The sequence below is a fragment of the Schistocerca cancellata genome, chromosome 5, assembly GCF_023864275.1.
Source record: "Schistocerca cancellata isolate TAMUIC-IGC-003103 chromosome 5, iqSchCanc2.1, whole genome shotgun sequence".
NCBI classification, from domain to species: domain Eukaryota; kingdom Metazoa; phylum Arthropoda; class Insecta; order Orthoptera; family Acrididae; genus Schistocerca; species Schistocerca cancellata.
This window is the reverse complement of record NC_064630.1, coordinates 337582517-337608576: the sequence shown is the minus strand read 5'-3', so window position 1 is coordinate 337608576 and position 26060 is coordinate 337582517. Positions and strand designations below refer to the sequence as shown.

The following is a 26060-nucleotide window of genomic DNA, read 5'->3' as shown; positions in this document are numbered from 1 at the left end:
ATATACCAATAATTTCAGAGTCAACATCTATAAGCAGTTCATTAACTTTATCTCTAATAGCTTGTATATATTGATGAAATATACTAATTCCCTCATTACTCGGATACCTAAGCTTTGTCGAAAGTGGTTTCTTTGTTATAGATACTTCCCTTAAGCAAGAATACCTATCACCTGACTTCAGTCTAAAAAAGGTGCAGCTCTAACACCCTCTAGTACAGCAATTTTCCCATGAGTGATCCCACCACCTCCACCTATTCTGTCACCTATAAGCTTTGCCAACCTCCCCTTTCCATACCTGTTGAGGTGCAAGCCATGTCTAGTGAAACCCGTCCTGCTGATAGACTCCACCGACCCCACTGAAATGTGACTCATTCCTTCTGTCATCAGCGCACCCCCAAGTCTCGTGTTATTACGCCTGACGGCTGTATTAAGATGAGACCGATCGTGACGCTGAAACAATTCCACGAAATGTACATTAGTGTTGCCAGTCTGAGTGGCTATCTCTTCCAGGTCACCATCTATGTCATACTCCCCATCCCTATCAATACTATTACCAGCCCCACCCACAATCACTACCTGATCCTCTTTAGTAAAATCTCTACATAACCCCCCTATGTTAACAGTCACCTGAGCCAATCGTGCATTGGCTTCAAAATGCTGGTGTCCTGGTACTCACACCCCAACACTTCCTGCAACTGCTGGCCTACACCTCTACCATGAGAACTACCTAACAGCAAAACCTTCTTCTTTCTCTTAAACTTTGCAACTGTCCTAGCCACCGTGACTGCTGAGGTCTGCTGCATACTTCCTACATCTACAGGTACTAGTGATTCCTCTCCACTGGACTCTGACAGTTGGTCATATCTATTGCAAACAACAGTAGTTAAACTATCTGAAAATCTCCTTCTCCTAGCAGATCTCTTGCCAACAGCCAGCTCCCATTCCCCAACCCCTTTCTCCCTCCTCATCCTATGTAGCTCCTCCTGTGCGTTTTCAACTGCACCTGAGGGGCACAGATCTTACGCTCCTGCTCCTCTATCAACTTACTCTTGCTACATAACCTGCAGTTCCAGGAGAGGATCTCACCAGAATGTCCACTGGCTTCCCCACTGCATTCCCCCCAGTGAAAATACTTCGACCAAGTCTCACACCGCAATCCACTACTCACGAACCTACGGCAAAGCCCACACTTCTCACTCATGGTAAAATTTTACAGTTATTGAAACAAGAAAACTACTTTATCTAAGTTCCGCTAATACAATAAGAAGATGTTAAAAAACTGACTACACTAATCACAAACTTACTCTACAAGGGAAGTAACTACTATTATTAACAGTATTAATCAACAGTAAATGAGAATATAACAAAAGACTAACACAGGAAGAAAATCAAACGTCTAATGACACAGTAACGAAACTGAAAACAGTTCCCAAAAATTTCGTCTGAAATTATTTCACCAGAAAACACCAAGAACACCGGTTGAAGACTACTAAAGTTCCTAAGTAAACCACTTACACAAACAATTAATTAGTACTTAGCTTTCGATGCGCCGCTACAGCTGCAACTAGTCAGCGCGGAATGTAAACACAGGTAAGAGTTTAAGTTGCTCGATACGAAACACTCACAAATATCAGGTCACAACACAAGAAAGGCGGAGGTGAATGAAGAAACCACTAATAAGTCACTTATATAGTAAATATTATCACAAAAGCCGTTCAAATATGTATCTGAAACCTAAAAATATATAAAAACTCAGAGAGCGTTCTCACACGCAGTCACGCTCTTATGACGTCACACCAAAGACCTACATCCTGGTGTGTTGTAAATGTATTTTGTTGATTGAAGGAAGTTTGGCACTTTCTGTTTCATTCAGTTTCATAAATCAAATGTTAATCAGGGGAAGCATATATGGAACTCAGTGGGTTCGCTGCAGAAATTAAGAGTGCTGTAAGTCAGTTTGTAGAGTAATCTTTCTCGGTGAATCGATTACCATGACTTGCAGTGTTGGTATGAAAAAATTCATCTCCTCACCCCCTCCCCCTTTTCCCTCTAGTGGTGTGTTATGTTGAGGGGTTTGAAGGTACAGAGCTGACTGGGAAAGCTTTTCGGGTGATTAAAGTGTGTTAAAATATTGAGCAAAGGATAACTTACCTCATTCATGGATTTAATTGTGCATTTCTGAGAAAGGTACTTCAGCATTAATCAGAATTTGTGGTAGTGTTAAGTATGTTGATGAAATCATAGGATTATTTAGGCTTTTGTCGACACTCAGAGAGTGCTTTTGATGAATACTTCCTAGTAAATATATAAATATTTTATTTCTATCCTAGCACTTTGATTAGTTATGAGCGGTTTTCCCTATCATGTATTTTTAGTTGAATATCAGATTCTGATCCTAGTCTGTGGTACTGAGAAGAAAGTTTGAGCAGTGATCTTCGTTGCAGTGATAAATAGAAGCTTCATAAGAAGTAGCTTAAGGTTTAGTGGCTGACAGTTAATTTTTTATCTGAAATGAAACTTGTGAAACTACTTTTTGGATTTGTATACCGAAGTTACCCTTGGAGGTCGTATCGCTATTGGTGAGTATAAGGTTCAGTATAGGATGGACCAACGTACAATTTGTCACAGGGAGACGAGAGGACATTTTGGAAAAGACCTGGGGATGAAAGAGAAAGTTAAGGTGATTGGACTTTCTTATTCTAGAATTTAATGTAATGCTGATAATCAGAGGAATGATTGTGTGATCAGTGGTGTTTTAGATAATTTGTCTGTTAGGCAATTAGAGACTGTTGGGACCAATGATGTTAATCTTGTGAATTAAGAGCATAATGACGTTATTAATGAGGAATCAGTTGTTTCTGATGTGGGTAAGCTACTGAGGTTAACTAGTAGTTGTGGTGTGTCAGCAGATGTTACTGCACCTTGTCTGGCTCAGGTTGGTGAATAGATTATTAATTCAGTTCCAATGAATATTTATGATGAAGATGTCTCGATGCATTGGTGGCGTCTACGGGTGAAAGTTCTGAGACAAGTAAGAGAGCTAGTGCAAAAGGCAGTTAGGGAAAATTTATAGGTTAGTAATAAATGAGTAAAAATTTGTCAGAGAAAGCAGAGAATAGTGAGAAGGCACCTGATGAGAAACTGAGAGAAAGAATTGAGGCCCATAAATATATATTTTTGGATATAGGTCTTTTTCTGCCGCCGGATGAGTGTGAGACACTCTCTGATTTGCGTTATTTTGATGATGCTAGGAGAAGTGGTAAGTTTCTTTCCTGGTCAAGTACACTGGGAACCTTGTCATTTCATTTCTTATGAGACCACTTTATTTTAACATCCTCTTCCAGCACCACTTACGGGAAGATTTGAGTCTAGTCTTTTCCCACAGTCCATGATTAACTTCCATACAATTGTGTGCTCAAGAAGTACATTCCTAGAAATTTCTGTCTCAAATTCTTATTTCTGATTCTTGTTCCGTACTAGGGAGGGCTAGATAAAGATGTGAGTGATCATAATAACAAAAAATTTCATTTAACACATCAGAAAAATAATTTTAACATCGATATCTAAGTATAAATTAGAACGGTGTTGCAAAATAGGAAGAAAAGGTCAATTACAAAGTGATAGCCTCTCAATCAGGCTAAAATTCAGAAAGAGGTAGCAGACCCAAGTAACGTTAAAGCAACTGGAATAATGAAATTGTAGAGGATTTTGCGCTAAAGTAAGTACAATTAAAGAGATATTAAAAGAAAAAAAAAACATATGAGACTAGACTAGAGCACCATATACAAGTTTGCTATAACCATTAGAACCCTTACAAGAAAACTTGCTACAAATAAGGGTGAACACAATCTGGCGGATTAAGTTACAATTGATTGGCAATATTACAGGCATAAAAAACATCAAGATTGAAACTTCCTGGCAGATTAAAACTGTGTGCCCGACCGAGACTCGAACTCGGGACCTTTGCCTTTCGCGGGCAAGTGCTCTACCAACTGAGCTACCGAAGCACGACTCACGCCCGGTACTCACAGCTTTACTTCTGCCAGTACCTCGCCTCCTACCTTCCAAACTTTACAGAAGCTCTCCTGCGAAACTTGCAGAACTAGCACTCCTGAAAGAAAGGATATTGCGGAGACATGGCTTAGCCACAGCCTGGGGGATGTTTCCAGAATGAGATTTTCACTCTGAAGCGGAGTGTGCGCTGATATGAAACTTCCTGGCAGATTAAAACTGTGTGCCCGACCGAGACTCGAACTCGGGACCATTGCCTTTCGCGGGCAAGTGCTCTACCAACTGAGCTATCGAAGCACGACTCACGCCCGGTACTCACCTTTTGTTTGGAAGGTAGGAGACGAGGTACTGGCAGAAGTAAAGCTGTGAGTAGCGGGCGTGAGTCGTGCTTCGGTAGCTCAGTTGGTAGAGCACTTGCCCGCGAAAGGCAAAGGTCCCGAGTTCGAGTCTCGGTCGGGCGCACAGTTTTAATCTGCCAGGAAGTTTCATATCAGCGCACACTCCGCTGCAGAGTGAAAATCTCATTCTGGAAACATCAAGATTGTTTGAAGTCACAACAAATGTAGCAAACGCTCTCAGAAAACGTATTTTAAACCTTGAATTCAAAGCGACGTATTGGCAGTCATATTGACTAGAAAAGCAAGACTTCCACACAGTTACTGTAAAGGACTATAAGAAAATAAGGAAAGCTATAAGAAAATATGACAAGCGATTGTTTAAATTATATATGCCCAAATTACCTGGTAACAAGTAAAGTAGCATACACGGTTCACGGCACAAATGCACCGAGTAAGTAACACGCGGTACTCATAAACATGAATAATTCTGTAAGAGGACTGAGGAAGCACGCAATAATTATTAATCGCTCTAGAACAGACTACAATCGTATGTACACAGAAATAAATCTGCTCTCTCCTGTGAGCACAGTACCGATCACATCAAGGAGACAATTACCAACAACCTGCTGCAAGAGCTTAGGGAAGCACTGATGCCAACACAAACTCACACAGCACAAGGCGCTGTCCAAGCAGTGCCTTCCACGAAGTGACAGGACTGACAGCTGCATAGCAAACAGAAGCGGGCTAGCCGCAACTCCACTGCTCGGTCAGAACGCTCTTGTTTTCAGACACCCAGTGTACAACGGCTGCACAGACGTTCCGTCAAATCCGTCCTGCTGGCTCAGTCGATAGCACTACCTGTTTCTCTCTGATACGCGTTTGCCAGCGATGATCTACGTTCTGCCTTCCCGCCCACCGTGGCCCCTAACATGTCGTGTCCCGCCGGTACAAGCGTCAACGCGTCGGGCGCGGCTCTAGTCGCGAGGCCTTTCAACATGCGGACGATGACATCTAGTGATGGCACAATACTAAAATGATTTATTATAGTGAAGAAATCCCTCTCTGCCTAGCAGTAGCGCATTATTATTATTATTATTATTAGTAATAGTAGTAGTAGTACTAGTTTTATTCATCCGTAGATCACTTTTAGAGGGATATGATACTGGACATCTCATGATCTACATGTACATCCACTCAAATACTCTGCAAATCATGTACGGTGTATACAGGAGGGTGCCTTATAACACTACTAGCCATTTCCTCATTTCCCCTTCTGTTCCACTTGCAAATAGAGTGAAGAAAAAATGACTATCTAAAAGCCTCCACACGGTCCCTAACTTCCTGCAACGTATCTTCAGGGTCCTTACGTGATATGTAAATTGGCGGCAGTAGAATCTTTCTGCAGCCGGCTTCAATGCTGCTTCTCTAAGCTTGCACAGCAGTGCCTTGCGGAAAGAGCATCGTCTTCCCAACAGGGATTATCATATGAGTTCACGAAGCATCTCCGTAATACTTGCTTGCTGATAAATCATACCAGTAACAAGTATATCAGCCCGCCTCTGAATTGCCCCGACGTCCACCTTTAATCCGACCTTGTGGGGACTCCAAACGCTTAAACAGTACTCAAGAAATGGTAGCACTAGCTTTCTACACACCGTCTCCTTTATGGATGAACTACATTTCCCTAAAATTCTCCAAATAAAGCAAAGTCGTGCGATCGCCTTCCCTGCTACCAGCATGAGGTGCTCATTCCATTTCATATCCCATTTCGACGCCACGCCTCGATATTTTATCGAAGTGGTTGCGTCAAGCTGCACCATACTAATGCTGTGTTCAAAGATTACAAGAATGTTTTTCCTAATAACCCACATCAACTTACAGTTTTCTACCTTTAGAGAAAGCTGCCATTCATCACGTCAAGTCTTCCTGTGTAGTCCTACAGTCACTCAACGGCGACACCTTCCCGTACACCACAGCATCATCATCAAACGGCCGTAAACTGCTGCTCACCGTGTCCGTCTGGTCATTTACGTATATGAAGAATGTATACGACCCTATCACATTTCCATGGGCGCTCCTGATGATACCCTTGGCTCTGATAAACACTTACTATCGAGCCGAGTTCTGTTACTTAAAAATTTTTCCAGCCACGCACATATGTGGGAACCGAAACTGTAAAACCTACATGAGGGTGGCCGGATTAAGATTGAAGCCTCCGTGTTCACAAAGACGAAATCAGCCTGCGTAAAGATGTACAACCTCATTCGGTTCATCCGTAGGGTACATTATTATTTTTCAGAGAAGTCAGCATTGTAAAAAGGCAGTGTAATCCTGGTCATTCATTTCTCATTATCCATCCTCGCACACACTACACTCACATTATTTCATAATGTTAGTACGCTACACACACTAACAGCAGATATCAGGACAATGGTATCTACGTCTGGTTTTCATTTTTGGTACCGCAACCTTCGATTTGTTTTGATGAATAATTGAGTCAGCGTACCTCCATGAAGAGGTAGGTGTTGAGCTCCGTAAGCGGGTAAGATAGTATTATCCGTTAAAGAGTGAGGATTCTCAGAGAATAAAATAAGAAAAAATGAGAGAACAGAAATATGGTGTGGAATGACAGATGTTAATCTAAGTGATTCTTCACAGTACAGTATATATTGCTTAACATCTACTTTGCAATTGCATTTCTGCATAAGTTCGTTTTAGTAATTCATGTGTTCGCTGGTCTTTGGGGCTCATTTCAAAGCGGGACCATCACTGAAGAAGATTCTACTCAAGTCAATGAGATTACAGGCCGAAGTTGTGTTTGCAGGTGCATCTGACAGCGGTCGGGAGTGTCATTTCTTTTCAAAGCAGGACTGCTTTGGTTGTCATCCGTGTGAAGTTTAGAGGACAATGATACGCCGACTATATTCTACCCGCCCCACTCTCGTCATGTTGTCCATTACGGCAAGCGATCATGGGCTTACGCTTTTGCAAGATAATGCCGCCCGCACACGACGAGAGTTTTTACTACTATTCTTCATGTTTGCCAAACCCTACTTTGACCGCCAAGGTCGCAAGACCACTCTTCACTTGGTAATGTTTGGAATATTATGGACAAGGTCCCCCAACCATCTCGGTATTTTGACGACCTAGCCCGTTCATTTGACGGAATTTGCCAGGCTTTCAGGAGGACATCGAACACCATCTTCCATCAGTGCCAAGTCAAATAGCAGCTTGCATAAGGGCCACAGCTGTACCAGAGCGTTATTGACTATCTCAGTTTGTGAAGCTCTTTCTCTTAAATAAGTTACTGGATTTTTATGAAAGTGTGATCATTTGTTTGTCTGTACATGTACATCACACCTACCGATTTCCGTCCCATTCGGATAGTTTCTTCGTGGTGTATCGACGTGAGGTAGCCACGTGGTCCGAGGCGTCTTATTGTTCGCGCGTCTTCCCCCGTCGGAGGTTCGAGTCCTCCCTCGGGCATGGATGTGTGTATTGTAGTTTGCGTAAGTCACTTTAAGTTAGATTAAGTAGTGCGGAAGCCGATGATCGCAGCAGGTTGGTCCCATAGATCTTACCATCACCACCTTCGTCGTGAGCTTATTTTTTCTTAGAGTATAATACGTGCGGCACATCGGTAATTTAATCAGCATCCATTGGAAAACTATTGGTCTTTCTCTACAGTGATTCCCAAGCTACTGAGGATTAAGTCCAGATAGGGGACTAAAATGTCCTGAGCGTTAAAAACAAAAAATATATTACTAAGGTTTCGTTATTACTCTTCTATCTTTTTAAAAATCTCTGTTGTCACTATTTTGCTACACTCTTAGTACAGTATGGAGTATCACCTCCATCCTCGTAGTAGTTAATCATTTCGCATCCACTGCTAGGTATAAGGTCTCCTCCAGACTTCTCCATGGACAATGGTGTTGTGGATCATGTATTCAAATTACAAATTTTCTAGTGTGCCCCATTTTCCTTTAATTTGATGTCTATCTCTTTTTATACCTTCCAATCCACCAAAGGACAAATTTGGTACTCCCACTAGCTGTTAGGTATGTATCACACCTGCCTCCACTACGTTTTCATTGCATATTTCCTTTCCAGTCTGTCTCCTGATACATGTGTTTTCTTGTGCCACTACCTTCTTACAACGGCCCCACAACCTGCAGCTAGGTGAGCCGCCAGGCTGACTTCCAAATTCCGCTGCCAGAGCCGGAACAGTGCTGAGTCAGCAGGGAGAAACCCTCCGCTCAGTCACTGTGGCGACTGTGATTACCAAACTTCGGCTCTGATGCGTGCTGCCTTGGCTCCGTAAATGACTGTAAGCAGTATTTTTTCAATAACAATGCCAATATGGGCAAGTATAAACAATAGGTATCCAGATCAAATGGTATCTATTGTTGTTGGAGCCTGCACAGGGCTAGGTATAATATTACCGCTTTGGTGGTCACTGGAGTTCACGGCATGAGGAAAGTATTGACTCCCAAATAGATAAAGAACAGGCTTTACAGATAATGGTACAATGAACACTTTACATTGTGTTATCAGAAAAAAATTCTTGGTCACTAACTGTCTGTCTGTCGCTTTCTTTTCTAATTTACAGGAAGAGGTACTTGGAAAGTACCACAATTATGTAGTCAGGTAAAAGAAGAGGTAGTACTTGGCCAGTAATGTGGATACCGTAAGATCAGCAGTTGGTCCGTTGGGTGGATCGCTGGATGGGGCTGCCAAACTGTCAAGAAGATTCGCTGGCAAGAGCTCAGTATGTGATCCTTAGGAAGGGCAACTGGGGGTGGCCAGAGTAAAGGTCAGGGAATATGCTGCGTGAGTGCTGAGCAGCGAGCAAGTGCTCCATCTGATGTGCTATTTGGCGTGACCAGCATATAGCCCAGAGTGTACACTAGATGAGTATTTGTGCTCTGAAGGATGGGACACTGGGTATGGCCGGCATAAAGCACGGAATGCAAGTGAATGATAGGTGGCGATCGTGTATTCTGAACGCCCGATACGTTTTTCCTTTATTGTTACTTCATTCCACTCGCCGCATATGGAGGGGGAGGTGGAGGTTGTCAGCGGTGCAATTATCTGCTCTTCAGCTAAGATAATTAAAAAAGATTTATAATGAGAAATAGAGGCAAAATTTTGGTTTGTTTTCGATTTTAAATTGAAAATCATAGATAGTTAAAAAATATATACATTTTAAAAACACTTTGCAAGAAGGTGAAATTCTTCTGATAAAAGCACTGAACACTTCACTTCCACTCAAAATCTGAAGGACCTGCACCAGGGTAAGAAGTATCACCGGAGAAGAGAGTATGTTCCATAGAGTTGAGGGGTGTGGGCAGAAAGATAGGGGTCTCTTAGATAGGAAAACTTCGAAGATGAGAGGCAGGAGTAGAGGTGTATAGTGGGAAATTGGGAAATACTGTCAGTGGTTGCAAGAGATAAGTGAAGATGATGGATAGAGAGGGAAAAGGAGAGAGGAGCTCTGATGTGGATAGATGGAGAGGAGTTAAAGTCGGTATGTGGGATAAATTTCAGGGTGGATCTATTTGACTTGGGGAGGGATATGGAGTGTGTGTAGGTGTAGGTACAGAAGAATGTGTACGTGAAGGCATGGCAGCATACGAGCGATGGTGATCAGAGGTGATTGGAGCCCAGATTGCAGGTAGTATAGAAGAGGTAAAGGTGCTCGATATGGGTGTGGAGAGAGGGTACATGATCCACATGGGGGAAGGTAAACGTATGCAGAAAGCGAGATGGTGCACGTAGCTTTCGAGCGTTTGGAGGGAGTGGTCATAGTTGAGCAGGGTCCTGAATAGACAGACGGAAGGATTTCTATGCTGAGTATGTGACCTGACTGCAACACCATGGACGTACAAGGAGCGCACTTCTGGCAGCTAGATTTGTGCTTTATGTGGCCATCGCAGGCGGTACTGAAGACACAAGCCACCATGTTTTGGTCATTGTCCAGGAATTTTATATACAGGAGGAGATCTGGCTGGTACTGACTTGCAGGCGGGTAGACTGGTTCTAGTATCCAACTGGAGCCTGGTGACCTGCCAGCTACAGCTGTACGCCTAATTTCAGCAGTAATTGGCCAACGACCAAAGACGCAGCATTTGTAAACTGCTGACTACACTGCTGTTGTGAGTACCCGTTGGCTTCAAAAACTCTTCTCAGGTGTAAAAGTTCGTCCTCCAGACTGGTCTCGTCAGCAATGACATTTACTCTGTGTACTAGAGTTCTGAGTACAATCATCGTCTGCGAAGGATGGTGGCAGCTATTTGCGTGTAAACGTAAATCCGGATGGGTCGGTTTTCGATAAACCGCGTGTCCCAAGGTGCCATCATCTTTAAGCCGCACCAGAACATCCAAAAATGGAAGGCAGCTATCTTTTTCGATTTCCATCGTGAACTGAATTTGTCTGTTGATGGAGTTAAGATGATCTAAAAATGCTTTTAACTTATTTTCACCATGGAGCTACACTACAAACGTGTCGTCAACATACCTCAAAAACACTGTGGGCTTCAAGTTTGCAGATTTCAGCGCCTTCTCCCCGAAGTCCTCCATAAAAAATTTGGCCACCAAAGGCGAGAAAGGACTACCCGTGGCGACACCGTCAGTCTGTTCATAACATTCGTTATTAAAAAAAATATGTCGAGGTCGAAATATGTTCAAACAAAGCTGAAGTCTCTTTATCAAAACATTTATCAATGACAAACAATGATTCCGAAAGAGGAACCTTTGTCAGCAACGACACTACATCGAAACTGACTAACATATCAGAATTGCTCAGTTTGAGTAATTTTTAGTTTGCCAATGAAGTCCACAGAGTTACGTATATGATGAGCGATTTTCCCACCAGGCCTTAATAACAATGCTAAGTGTTTGGCACAATCATAGGTTGGAAGAAGAACTCGAATTGATACGGCTGCACGCCACAAATTTTATGGATCAGTATTTGCACCGCGAAAATATGAATAATCACCATTATTTGTACTGGTTAGTAAAACAACGGATGTAATTAAAGATATCTGAACAAACACAGCATTGGAAGCAAAATTTTGGACAACTGTAAAAACCTTTTGCAATAAAGTCAGCAGTAAGACAAAAAGATGGTTTGTCAGCCCTGCTTTTCAACTGAGCATTAGAGAAGACAGTGAGAGACTGGAGGAAATCCATCAATTCTAAGGGTGTTCGGCTAGAACGATACCAAAATGTAATCACCATAGATGTCTAGGTTTCTAGTTTTCTCAGAGAACATGACTAATTAATGACTCAACGGATAGTACCGAGCCAGCCGCGGTGGTCTAGCGGTTCTGGCGCTGCAGTCCGGAACCGCGGGACTGCTACGGTCGCAGGTTCGAATCCTGCCTCGGGCATGGGTGTGTGTGATGTCCTTAGGTTAGTTAGGTTTAAGTAGTTCTAAGTTCTAGGGGACTTATGACCTAAGATGTTGAGTCCCATAGTGCTCAGAGCCATTTGATAGTACCGAAGAACAAATTACGGAACTACGGAAACAAGCAAATAAGATAGCACTAAAATGTCATTTTGAAAGATATAACAACACAATAACTAAAACAAACTGTTTTAAATACTCAGAAGAATGGATAACGAGCAATAGAAAGAGAATAGAAAATATTGTACAAAAACGGAAAGGACAGTCCATATGTCGAGAAACAAATATTAATAAAAAAAGGTTCGTCCTGCACCATCAAACAGCGGTGACGCCTGGAACACTGTATATTATAGAAACCCTTCAACTAGCATGGTTTTGACATCTTGAAACACTGGAAAAACTTGAAAGAAGAAATGTAAGAAAAGTATTGGGGCCTAAATGTATAGTAATGTTCAAACAAATTAGATCAGACAGAGAGCTCTGTTTGAATATGGAAAAACTAAATGATGTAATGACGAAAAGAGAACTACAGTTTTATGCAGGCTTGGACACCGAATGGATAGTAACGCACTAACCAAGCAGATCTTCAATTTAGTAAGCAGGCACAAATCCAAACCCACAAAGTTCACTAACAGTGATATGAAAAACTCCGGAATTAGAATGTACATAATAGCAAACGGAATACATTTTAAAGAAGCAGCACAAAAGGCAGGACAACAGGAAAGAAGGATGTCTCGAAGGAAGTGGACTAAGAGGAAAGGGAACTACACTTTCGAAGGATAAAGTCTGGCAGGAACGAAAATTATACACTAAGAAGCAAAAGAGAAACTTACTTATCATGCTCTGCAAATGGGGTTTTAGAATAAATAAATAAATGTCTGCGTTATAATACCATTTTCAGTGAGTAAATGTATATTTTTAGATCTAAAGCACAATTTCTTTAACTCACGAAGCCAATACCTTGACTGGAAAACTTTGTGGGTAATTGACGTCGAGTGAACATTATCATCAATATTACGAGTAAGGTTACCAGTCCCAGCCACCATAAGTTGTGAATATTGTGAAAGTTTTCAACTGTGATAGCAAGGAAAGCAATAGCCAACAAGCGGAGAGCTTTGATCTTGACTTACAATTTGCATTGATTTTCATCAGACAGAATATACAAGCAGTAGTTGCAAATTAGCAGCCTCATTGATGTTCCTTGTAATAAAAAAAAATACAAAACGTCATAAGTTTTATGGAAACAACCCCTATCGTCAATTTAAAATTAGAAATTTTAATACCTTCCCTATTCCCTTAAGTCCGATTTTGTGATGTGGTTGGTTGATATATCTAGTCTGAGGAAGCTTGGGAACTAATGGTCTAGCAAAAAAAGTTACAAAATTTTTTAAGTCCCTAGTTTTTGCCTAAAACTCTATTTGAAAATAATTCCCGTTTATATCCTGGCAGATTTGACTCACCATACAACAACGCTTAGAATATATGAGAATAACATCCCCTACGTATCAACGTATGTCAGATTGTTACGTGTTTCAGCAAACGAAAATATAGTAACAGAACACGGAACTGCGGATCAATTTAATGCGCGTGTGAGGGGTCTGATTTTTGAGCTACAAGAGGCATATTTAAGTGGATTAGCGTGTCCATGTTCCGATTGTTATTTTGTGGCACCATACACGTCACAGTGTATTACCGGGATTACCCCTCTATCATAACATTCGCAACGACAACTCGCATGAAAATAAATGTGTGCGTCAGTACCAATACTGATTCCACTGTCACAGAGATTTTGTTAATGTCTGGCGCGTGTATGCTAATGAAAAAAATCCACCTGCATTTCGAACGGGTCGGCTTACAGGATTTAGCAGCTTGTGTACGGTATTTTTTGTTTATGAGTAACGACTTTGACAGTGTATTGTTATTTAATAAAAGAAGCAGGCAGGAAGTGTCGAAACAAAGTTATAAAATACTGTAATTTAGTTCTCACGACTTGATAATTACTACAGAACAACTTTTTTTAACTAATACAAAAAAGTCGTGTGAAAATTAACGGAACACAATGACTGTTCATACAGCAATAGAAAACCAGCCGTCAATGAACGGACACAGGATAGAAAACCTGAATGCTACACCAGTAAAAGCATAATGACCTGGAAAAAAACTCACGCTTGGGAGCAATTCCGTAAAGTATACGCCCACCCTAGAAAAACCCATTTACAAAATATCGATGTCAGAAGTTTAGACATCGATGTTTCAGTATCGATACTACGGGCTCTGAATCTAGTAAGATTTCTATTAAAGGGAAGAAAATATCGATATCGATGTTGGAAAGGAAGCAGACTACTTGTTTGGCTCCCATAAACAATTTTTCGTAATTTAAGTAGATCTTTCCCTAAATATGCCTCATAATGATATCTGGACAGTGGTTAAGGGAGTAGAAATAGCATTTGCAACAAAAATTGATGAATCGAGTTTGGTAGTAAATAAATATACTGAAAAGACTGACAGTCTGGCTGAGGTGATTACTTCTGTGAAAAGGGCTGTAGTGTGGTTCAATCAAAGTACAATAACAAGTTAATATATAAGAAAAGGACGAGGCACAATAATTTAAGAGGAATATACTACGTGTAACTCAACTTTCTACTTGAAACAAAGGCTTTTGCAGCTGCGTCCACTGATCAGTAATGTCGATAGTTTGCCATCCTAGTGCAAAAACCATGCTTTCAGTCGCAGTTACTGTAGATATGGCCGATGGTTGTCACATTCTGCGGCCTATAGAAGTAGCTGCCGGTGAAATTTGCGTAGGAAAGAACTTTGCAACCAGTGAAGTAATCGCAATATCGAGAATGTTGAATATCAAAGTGTCTGGCATCCAACCTATGCAGACTATTAGACAAAATCTGAAAAGTAGATTATTAATAGAAACCAAAGAGCGCTTAGTGTCAACGGAACAGCTTAAGACAACAGTCATACCAACATCATTCTATCCTAGATTCAAGAAAATACACTTTCAAGATTTTTTAGCACCCTGTGAGACAATCGGAATCATCAAGGATTTTCAGCAGCTGTTGAAACGACTTTTAATCAAAATGGGCGACACGTTTATAAGTTACAGAAAACAGAGAAATCAAATTTGATTTCTTATTCTTTTCCATTAGGCAGTCTTGTCAGTTAAGTTATGGTGTAAATATTATAAAACAGCACAAGAAAAGAGTAATTTGCAAATCGTAACAGAAATCTACCTACGACCACAGTTCAGTTATTAACTGAAAGGTCATCTTCTGGATCTTAAACAGGACACTTTAATGGAATCGCGCCATTGATACAACCTACGAAAGGTACAAAAGACTTCACTGAAGCATTTGTGCTATATATTCACATCGTCAGTTTCTGAAAGCCTGTTGCTCTCTGCCAACAACGTAACATACTGAAAGGGAAACTGCTCTCAAAAATATTATTTTTACAGGCTGTAGACAAAAAGTTATAGGATATGAGATATTATGTACGTTTGCGGAGTGGGGGGGGGGGTATCAAATAAATGTTAAGATTCACTGTGAAAAAAAGGAAAAGAAGAAAAAAATTAGAAAACTCATGAGAAAGTTTTACTGTTCAGTGATGTCATCGTTGCTCGGACCTAGGTTCAACAACAAATTCTTTCAAGATTTTTTATCACACCCAAAGGCAACGAAAAATATCGACCTAGAGCTATTGGAATGATTGTCAGAGAAAATGGGCAACACCGTGGTACGTTACAGGCAGCCAGAGAAATCATATTTAATTTCTTCTTCTTCTTATCCATTAGGCATTCTTGTACATTGACTTAGGGATCGAACATTATAAAATAGCAAAAGGAAAGAGTAATTTGCGAATCGGAACAGAAACGTACTTACGACCACGGTTCAGCTACTATCTGAAAGGTCGCCTCCTAGATATTAAATAGGACACTTCAATGGAATCATGTCATCGGTACTACCTGTGTAAAGAGAACAAAGGATTCAGTGAAGCATTTGAGTTGTATAGTCATATCGTCAGTTTCTGAAACTTAAGTTTGTTCTCAAATGTGCAGGCAGGAGTGGCCGAGCGGTTCTAGGCGCTACAGTCTGGAACCGCGCGACCGCTAAGGTCGCAGGTTCGAATCCTGCCTCGGGCATGGATGTGTGTGATGTGCTTAGGTTAGTTAGGTTTAAGTAGCTCTACGGTCTAGGGGACTGATGACCTCAGAAGTTAAGTCCCATAGTGCTCAGAGCCATTTGTTCTCAGATGTATATATATGCTCTTTGTCAACAAGGTAATAGACTGAATGGGAAACTGCTCTTAAATACGTTATTTTTACAGACAGTAGAAAAACAGTTATGGTATATTAAATATTAATTATTGCTATGTTTATCGATTAATTAATGTGATATTTGATGTATTTGTACGTTGCTTTTTACATCATTTTATGAATTCACAAAATGAACATTTGTTTTCCTGTCGACTGCAATTAGCGATCAGTGTCCAGATACAGTCCAGTTACCGTCCAAATACCGTCTAGATAACGTCCAAATAGTGCCAGATTTCGTCCAGACAGTTTTAATTAAATAGTTTATAGTATATTAAGAAGGGTGTAAGACAAGGCTGTAGCCTTTCGCCCCTACTCTTCAATCTGTACATCGAGGAAGCAATGATGGAAATAAAAGAAAGGTTCAGGAGTGGAATTAAAATACAAGGTGAAAGGATATCAATGATACGATTCGCTGATGACATTGCTATCCTGAGTGAAAGTGAAGAAGAATTAAATGATCTGCTGAACGGAATGAAGTCTAATGAGTACGCAGTATGGTTTGAGAGTAAATCGGAGAAAGACGAAGGTAATGAGAAGTAGTAGAAATGAGAACAGCGAGAAACTTAACGTCAGGATTGATGGTCACGAAGTCAATGAAGTTAAGGAATTCTGCTACCTAGGCAGTAAAATAACCAATGACGGACGGAGCAAGGAGGACATCAAAAGCAGACTCACTATGGCAAAAAAGGCATTTCTGGCCAAGAGAAGTCCACTAATATCAAATATCGGCCTTAATTTGAGGAAGAAATTTCTGAGGATGTACGTCTGGAGTACAGCATTGTATGGTAGTGAAACATGGACTGTGGGAAAACCGGAACAGAAGAGAATCGAAGCATTAGAGATGTGGTGCTATAGACGAATGTTGAAAATTAGGTGGACTGATAAGGTAAGGAATGAGGAGGTTCTACGCAGAATCGGAGAGGAAAGGAATATGTGGAAAACACTGATAAGGAGAAGGGACAGGATGATAGGACATCTGCTAAGACATGAGGGAATGACTTCCATGGTACTAGAGGGAGTTGTAGAGGGCAAAAACTGTAGAGGAAGACAGAGATTGGAATACGTCAAGCAAATAATTGAGGACGTAGGTTGCAAGTGCTACTCTGAGATGAAGAGGTTAGCACAGGAAAGGAATTGGTGGCGGGCCGCATCAAACCAGTCAGTAGACTGATGAAAAAAAAAAAAAGTAAGGAGCACTGGAACATGGATACTAAGAATGGGAAAAATACGTGACAAGATCACAGTGTGTGTGTGTGAGTGTGCGTGTGCGTGTGCGTGTGTGCGCGCACCAAGTAATGTACAGTTTTCAAATATTACCATGTCTCTTTCTTACGATGCTCTGCTGTGGTAATGATCACGGGGTTAGGCATACATCGTTGTCTTCTTAAAGGAACAATATCTGCAGATATTGAAACTTGTGAAATGCAGTCGGAATGAGCAACACAAGGTTTAACTCTCTCGCCCAAAATGCGAGTGCAGTGACATTACAAATCTGTACTCGTACGTGACACGACAGCTGATAGTGAATTAGGAAAACATCTGATCACGTGGCCCACGCAACACTTTCGATAGATTTAATCTCTTTTTTCCTCTCTTTTTAGCTGTGTTCATTATAACACCGTGCTGTGAGCACATATTCAAGCCGAAAAAAGCGGAAATAGTTATCACGCCATAAGGTACAGTAGTTGTAGCTCGAGAGAACACCGTGGCATCAGCGGAATACCGCCACAGTAGTCTCTATCCAATCGCTTGCAAACACGCTGCCGCCTGGCTCTCCTTCGGAAGCGTTGCTCAATAAATACGTAGGCCGCATCCACACGCAGTACACTGCCGGTTTTTGTCGCCGGCGTCCAGCCAATGCGAGACTGTCGGAAGTGGGCAGCTTGCGGCCGCTGGTTATTTTATTGAACGTGCTGGCAGTGAGGGCGACTCGCTGGCTGTGGAGACAGAAATACAGGACTGTGCCGCGGCGTGGCGCTGGCAGCGGACAAGCGCGCCAGTCCGACTCTCTCTCTCTGTCTTTTTTCCTTCTTTTTTTTGCCGCTCCTTTTTCCCCGAACGGCTTTATCAACTTAATTGCGGTCTGCGTCCACAGCGTCGTCTGGGTGTGCCATCAGCATTTCACTGCAGACTTTGTGTGCCGACAAAGCGCGTGCGCTCTGTCCGGAGGAGGAGTCGGCCGCCGTGCGGGAGAAAGGAAACAGCCGGGGTATTGCCAGCGGGGAACGAATGGACTGCTTTTGGCACTTCCGCTGCCCGCTGCCTTTGTGGACGGCCACCGGGCTTCATTTGGGCAGCTGGCAGCTTTCCGATCTGAAACGTGTTGTTTGCATATCCCCGATGCTCCTTTGCAGAAATTAGTAAAGGCTGCATCCACAGCCAAAAGCTGCGGGTGTCGCTTCCTGCTAAAAGAGCTGTCCAGACTTCCTTACATCGATACTTGCCTTACAGTATACAAATGACCAAGGCATACACTTTCCCATTTTTAAGTATATTGCACTCTTTTTTTTCGCTCACGTCAACCATTTCGCACAAAACAATAAAGAAAAGGAAGACTGTTTCAACAGATTTTAAGTACCATCGGCGACGAAGTCACTGAAGATGGAATACAATGTCAGAATTTGCAAGGAGGTTATAAAAATAGTTCATGGCCATCCAACACATAAAAATGAATATTTATTGGTTTCTCTTGTTTGGGTTTCTATAATATTCACCGGTTTATAGCGCGCTCACCGGAAGGGGGGAGGAAAGCGGGGGGATTAAGAACCACTTACCACCAATTAGGTGGTGAGGGGAGGAAGGGGGGTGAGTGTCAGGAGGGGATGGGGATATACACTACTGGCCATCAAAATTGCTGCACCAAGAAGAGATGCAGATGATAAACCGGTATTCATTGGACAAATATATTATACTAGAACTCACATGTCATTACATTTTCATGCAGTTTCGGTGCATAGATCCTGAGAAATCAGTACCCAGAACAACCACCTCTGGCCGTAATAACGGCCTTGATACGCGCGGGCATTGAGTCAAACAGAGCTTGGATGGTGTGTACAGTTACAGCTGCCTATACAGCTCCAACACGATACCACAGTTGCTCGCCTACCATTGGCCAGACGTTTTCAGTTGGTGAGAGATCTGGAGAATGTGCTGGCCAGGGCAGCAGTCGAACATTTTCTGTATCCAGAAAGGCCCGTACAGGACCTGCAACATGCGGTCGTGCATTATCCTGCTGAAATGTAGAGTTTCACAGGGATCGAATGAACGGTAGAGCCACGGGTCGTAACACATCTGAAATGTAACGTCCACTGTTCAAAGTGCCGTCGATGCGAACAAGAGGTGACCGAGACGTTTAACCAATGACACCCCATACCATTACGCCTGGTGATACGCCATCACGAATACACGCTTCCAATGTGCGTTCACCGCGATGTAGCCAAACACGGATGTGACCATCATGATGCTGTAAACAGAACCTGCATTCATCGGAAAAAATGACGTTTTGCCATTCGTGCACCAAGGTTCGTCGTTGAGTACACCATCACAGGCGCTCCTGTCTGTGATGCTGCGTCAAGGGTAACCGCAGCCATGGTCTCCGAGCTGATAGTTCATGCTGCTGCAAACGTCGTCGAACTGCTCGTGCAGATGGTTGTTCTCTTGCAAACGTCCCCATCTGTTGACTCAGGGATCCAGACGTGGCTGCACGAACCGTTACAGCCATGCGGATAAGATGCCTGTCATCTCAACTGCTAGTGATACGAGGCCGTTGGGATCCAGCACTGCGTTCCGTATTACCCTCCTGAACCCACCGATTGCATATTCTGCTAACAGTCATTGGATCTCGACCAACGCGAGCAGCAATGTTGCGATACGATAAACCGCAATCGCGATAGTCTACAATCCGACTTTTATCGAAGTATGAAACGTGATGGCACGCATTTCTCCTGCTTACACGAGGCATCACAACAACGTTTCACCAGGCAACACCGGTCAACTGCTGTTTGTGTATGGGAAATCGATTGGAAACTTTCCTCATGTCAGCGCGTTGTAGTTGTCGCCACCGGCGCCAACCTTGTGTGAATGCCCTGAAAAGCTAATCATTTGCATATTGCAGCATCTTCTTCCTGTTGGTTAAATTTCGCATATGTAGCACGCCATCGTCGTGGTGTACCAATTTTAATGGGCAGTAGTGTAGAATAATAGCTCAAGACTGTCTGGAGAAATTTTAATTAAATTTCGAATATACATGAATCATTACGTCTAGAATTATATATTGTGGGAGCAACAGACTCAACAAATCGCTAGGCGTGCGAGTAGGAGTGACATGTAAAAATATTGAATAAATACTGACATTAATATAAAATTCTTAGTTTTCGGGATCGCTATACTTATTCGCGACAACCACGATGATGGTCACTCCTACAGTTGGGGAAAGGGCAGTAGAGTGCACAAAGAGTGACATATGAGGTTATCTCTGGAAGTCCTAAAGGAATTTTTGCCAAGTCTTGTACACCTATCTTTTGTTGTCTGCAAAAATTTACTGCGACAGTAAGACACCGCTAGCAACCATATGGCTGAAAATCTGGCGTGGAAAGTCGTAACATAAAAGCATAACTCAGAAACGCCTGGAGCAATTTCACCAAAATTTTTCAACATACACAGGTTGGAGAAAAATGTGGAAACACCAAGAAAACAATACATTACGATGTCAAATATGATGAAGCAAAACCGTTAGCATTCAAACCAGCTTCCAGTCGTCTTGAAATGTGTACATGCTGGTCTTTATGGTTTTAGAGGGAATCTTATACCACTGTCCCCGTGAAATAGTGGCAGGTTCAGATACGATCACGTGCCCTTCTCTTCAAAGTAGACGACAAAGGCTCATTAGTATTGAGATTTGGTGACTGTCGTGGCCATCTTCGTGCTGACAAAAGGTAAGCAGTCCTGTACGATGCGAGCTGTGTGAAGAGGGGCCCTGTACTCGTAGAACACACGATCGCCAGTGAGGAACAAACATTGTGCACTGGGACGCACCTGATCTGCAAAAATGGTCACATAATCTTTGGTAGTATGAAACGTCCCCTTAAAACAAATTATACATGTGAAACGTCCACTTAGAACAATTATACAAGCCTGTGCTTAACCTGACACACAATATTATTTAGCGCAACGCAATCTGACTTTCAATAACCCCTACAAAACAATGGCCCTGACTAACTTTAATCTATACCTTTTACAAATCACTTACCTCACAAAAATCTTCGCTACTCAAGCTACTGCAAAACAGCGAGCGCCACTACTGCCAGCTAAATAAAAGATTCAAACTACTGAAGGTACTAACTACTGATAGGGATAGTTATCAAATGAAAGATATTAATAGAGAACAAACAATGTATTTACCTTAATATTCATAATTGACATTCAGTCTTACAGATTATCAAAACTCCGCCATCTCTCTCCCCACGTCCACCACTGCTGGCGGCTCACCTCCAACTGCCCAGCGCTACGCGCTGTTCGCATCCAGCTATAGCAGCTCATGACAATAATGGCAGACAACAATGCAAACTAGCGACATACTGCACACAGCACAGCCAGTGATTTTCATACAGAGAGCGCTACGTAACGTTGCCAATAAGAAAACATAAACAGCAAACTTACATAAAGAAAACATAAACAGCCTACTTACATAGCCCCCATGCTCCCCACAAAAAATTTTACAAAATGTTTTTGGCCAGTGGCCAATACAGATTTGAAAAAATTTTTCATAATTACAATAACAAAGATATAAAATGCACACACTTATTTATACAATGTTGGTCAACAGCTAAATTTTCTCACAGTCCATAAAGACAGTCCAGATTGTTCATCATAATAGTAATTACAGTTTTTGTTTTTCACAAAGTCTCATTAGTAAAAGAAATTGCACACAGAAGTAGTGGTTTTCCACGCAGTCTTGAAGAAGTAGTGTTGTCCTTCCAACAGAAAGACAGTGCTGACTCTTGACATGCTGACAGGTAATGGGCCACAATGGAGCAAACCCACAGCAGAGTCATTCGAAGTTCTGACGAATATTGGTAGGTAGGTCATCACAGTGCAGACCCACTGCAGTCCTGGTAGAGAGTATTGGTGGGCCACCAGAGGTGCAGACCCACTGTAGTCCTTGTAGAAATGGCCAGCAGCCATCTGTTGTGACTGTGCAGGTGCACAATCACCATTGAAGAGTCTTGCGGATAATAGAGCAAGTCCATAACCACCACTTGTGCATTCACAAAGTTTTTGGGAATTGTCCTTAGAACCAGCAATGCTGTTATCCAGTCCCTTGCTGAATTATTAACACACGTGCAAACACTAACAGTCCCTACTTCTCACATATTGTCCATATACTGAAACGTCCCCTTAAAACAAATTATACATGTGAAACGTCCACTTAGAACAATTATACAAGCCTGTGCTTAACCTGACACACAATATTATTTAGCGCAACGCAATCTGACTTTCAATAACCCCTACAAAACAATGGCCCTGACTAACTTTAACCTATACCTTTTACAAATCACTTACCTCACAAAAATCTTCGCTACTCAAGCTACTGCAAAACAGCGAGCGCCACTACTGCCAGCTAAATAAAAGATTCAAACTACTGAAGGTACTAACTACTGATAGGGATAGTTATCAAATGAAAGATATTAATAGAGAACAAACAATGTATTTACCTTAATATTCATAATTGACATTCAGTCTTACAGATTATCAAAACTCCGCCATCTCTCTCCCCACGTCCACCACTGCTGGCGGCTCACCTCCAACTGCCCAGCGCTACGCGCTGTTCGCATCCAGCTATAGCAGCTCATGACAATAATGGCAGACAACAATGCAAACTAGCGACATACTGCACACAGCACAGCCAGTGATTTTCATACAGAGAGCGCTACGTAACGTTGCCAATAAGAAAACATAAACAGCAAACTTACATAAAGAAAACATAAACAGCCTACTTACAAGTAAAGCGACCTTGAAGAGTACTCGTGGAGACCCCATGGAATACCACGATATGGATGCCACGACCATCACAGAACCGCCGCCATATTTCACTCATGAGACGTAAACTCGACCAGGGGTTGGAAACATTACTCCATAGTTCATTTTTTATGGCTTCGGAACTACGTTTTCCTGTTACAGGCGTTTGCTGAGTTGTTTATTTTTGTCACAATCCTCTTGAGTGACCGTGTGCTACGATTACTCAACACACACCTCCGCCTACGTTGCGACTTAGAAGACGATGTCTTTCCGCTTTCCGTATATGTGACACAAATCTTCTACATGGTGCCTCTTGAAACGCCAAATACTTCAGCTACCTTTGTTACAGTCACCAACACCTTGCCCATGTTCGAAATCAGTAACCTCCAAAATAATGCACTCACAACACACACAACACTTTGCTGACCACGGTTGACAATTGCAACGTATTGAGGACATTGCATAGGTGTCGTTCGTGGCCAAATATACCAGCGCAACTTCCATGTTTTGTCAGCATCTTCATTTATGTGTTTCCGGATTTTTGACGAACACCTGCAGATGCCTCATTATTAATAACAATATGGGAGTATGATAGACCAATTACGCTAGAGGTTGATGTTGAGGAGGGACGAAATGTAGAAACGTCCGACGACGAGCTGTTGGTATTTCCTTCCTGTAATTCGTTGACTTTGATTAGTTCAAAAGTATTTAATGCAATCTGTCTCCTGTTTGCAATGTTTAATGTATCGGCCGCATCGTATTTCGGGGAAACAAGTGTGAGCTCACCCACCATCCCTTCAAGGTGGTGGGCTGTGACCTGTGCTTTGACGTTTTTCACTATTGTACATTGTTCAGGTGAATAAGGCATCGTAAGAGCAGTCCCTCAACACTTGGTAATAAAAGTTCAGGCAGTGCCTCCTCCAGGCTGCCGAGTCTCTGTCATAAGCCGTAATGGCCCGGCGGAGGGCAGGTTTGTCACAGGTCTGCCAACACGACAATGGAGACGTGTAAGCGCCAGGGCGACGGCGACAAGAATCCCAGCTCACCATAACATGCTACCGACATCTGGGAGACTCCAGAAGGGCCACGTTCAGCTTCCGAACACCCCTTCCCTACCACATTCTCTGGTGGTCAAGTGTGACTGTGCAGACATATGCCGTGTTGTTGGAAAAAGCGAAAGGCCAGACCTTAGCCCGTCGAGTTCCTCCTCACCAGCGAGCGCCAGATATAAAAGCGATCGAGGCGCCTGGAAGGATGTGCAGCGTACTACGAAAAATCGGGGCAGTCGACTATCTTGGCTCGCTCGGCTATCCGGACATGCTTCCCATCTGATTAGAGTTTTCAACTTATCGTATTACTCCTTTACTCGTAGCTTTTGACCGAGTCCCGCAAGTGCTAGGAAGCAGTGTACACTGAAATTACCGTGAACTGTCTACGCTCAGGAAAATACTATTTGTATGTGTGGTATCTGTTCAGTTGGACACGTAATTTCATTCTGGACAGACGCTACATCCGAACCTCTTGCGGGACTCAGCCAGAAACTGCTAGCAAAGGGGTTAATCGACAGTTCCCGCTACTACCGTGTGACAAGTTAAAAGTCTCAGTCGGATGGAAGGCGTGTCCGGGTGGCCGAGGCCTTTAAGGATATCATGCGACGAAACTTCACTTGGCCGCGATGTTAAACAATGACATTACGGCGAGGCCTCCTTTACTTGCCGTCTTTGTGCCAGAAGCCGTCTTCCCGCCGGTACCGGTCAATAGCATCATGCCCGCGTTTGTTCAAATAGCGGAATTCATTGTGTAACTAAGTTATTCTCGACCCGAAGTCCCACGAACGCGCTGGCAGCGGTCAAAGCACTTCTATGTCCTTTACCTGCGTGGACTGAGTTTCGGCGGCACATTCGTCACAGTTTCTTTCAGACGCACATCAGACAGAACTGGTGTTATGCGACCTGCGTCAAGTATCCAACTAATCATCGGTTCCATGTGATAAGACTGGCAGACTCTCTCTGGCTCTGAGCACTATAGGACTTAACTTCTGAGGTCATCACTCCCCTAGAACTTAGAACTACTTAAACCTAACTAACCTAAGGACATCACACACGAGCATCCCCGAGGCAGGATTCGAACCTGCGACCGTAGCGGTCGCGCGGTTCGAGGCTGTAGCGCCTAGAAGCGCTCGGTGACCCCTGCCGGCGGCAGACTCACTCCTCTGTGCCATATGTCGTAGCATCGACGATGATTATCACTACGCTGGCGTACGCCTTCGCCAGCACGCCGGTCGGCACTAGGAAACACTGTACAGCAGGCGCTGAACTAGGCGCGCCTATGAAAAGGGAAGACCAAGATAACCCCAGGCTACTCGCCGATAACGCCCCCTGGGCAGTGTGCCTACAGGCCGCCGCTGACGACCGAGCTGTCTCAATCTCTCAGTATCAGTACCTTAGTACGTTGCATTGCACCCCAACACGTCGCGCTGTGTCCTAGGCTTCCACGGTGATAGTCTTCGCCTCGCACTTCAGCTAGCTGTGGGGGAATATTAGTCATTGTGTATATTTATGATATGGACACGGACAAGATTCAAGAATTAGTACATCTTATTTGATTCTTGTTAACCGCCGAACTTCAAACTGGACATCACTGAAGTTAAGTACTCAATTGGTTCCTGTAATAAAGTGTATTTTAACCACGTGTACATTTTGTACTGTAGTGAGAGGAAGCCGGTCACCAACATATCATACCACCGTCACCTCATCAAGCCAGGAATCACAAAACTGTAAGGGTCTACCTAGCTGTACAGTACGTAACACAAGCTCACCAGCCGACCTATCTTGGAATGCTGGCAATTTGCTTGGTCAGTAGACGTGCGTCAAGCCACAGTGCGCTACAAGAGAGTAAGCCACGGGCCGTCGTCCGCAGCACACCATGTAACTAGCGCGGCCTCGGGCGCGAATGTCTCTTT

At 42.8% G+C, this 26060-nt stretch overlaps 2 non-coding genes across 2 annotated transcripts; one reads left to right on the top strand and one right to left on the bottom strand.

The window, feature by feature from the left end:
* Window positions 1-4234: 4234 nt before the first annotated feature.
* Trnas-cga (transfer RNA serine (anticodon CGA)) lies at window positions 4235-4309 on the bottom strand. Its single transcript has one exon. It is a non-coding gene; the product is annotated as a tRNA-Ser (tRNA).
* Window positions 4310-4398: 89 nt separating this feature from the next.
* Trnas-cga (transfer RNA serine (anticodon CGA)) lies at window positions 4399-4473 on the top strand. Its single transcript has one exon. It is a non-coding gene; the product is annotated as a tRNA-Ser (tRNA).
* Window positions 4474-26060: the final 21587 nt, after the last annotated feature.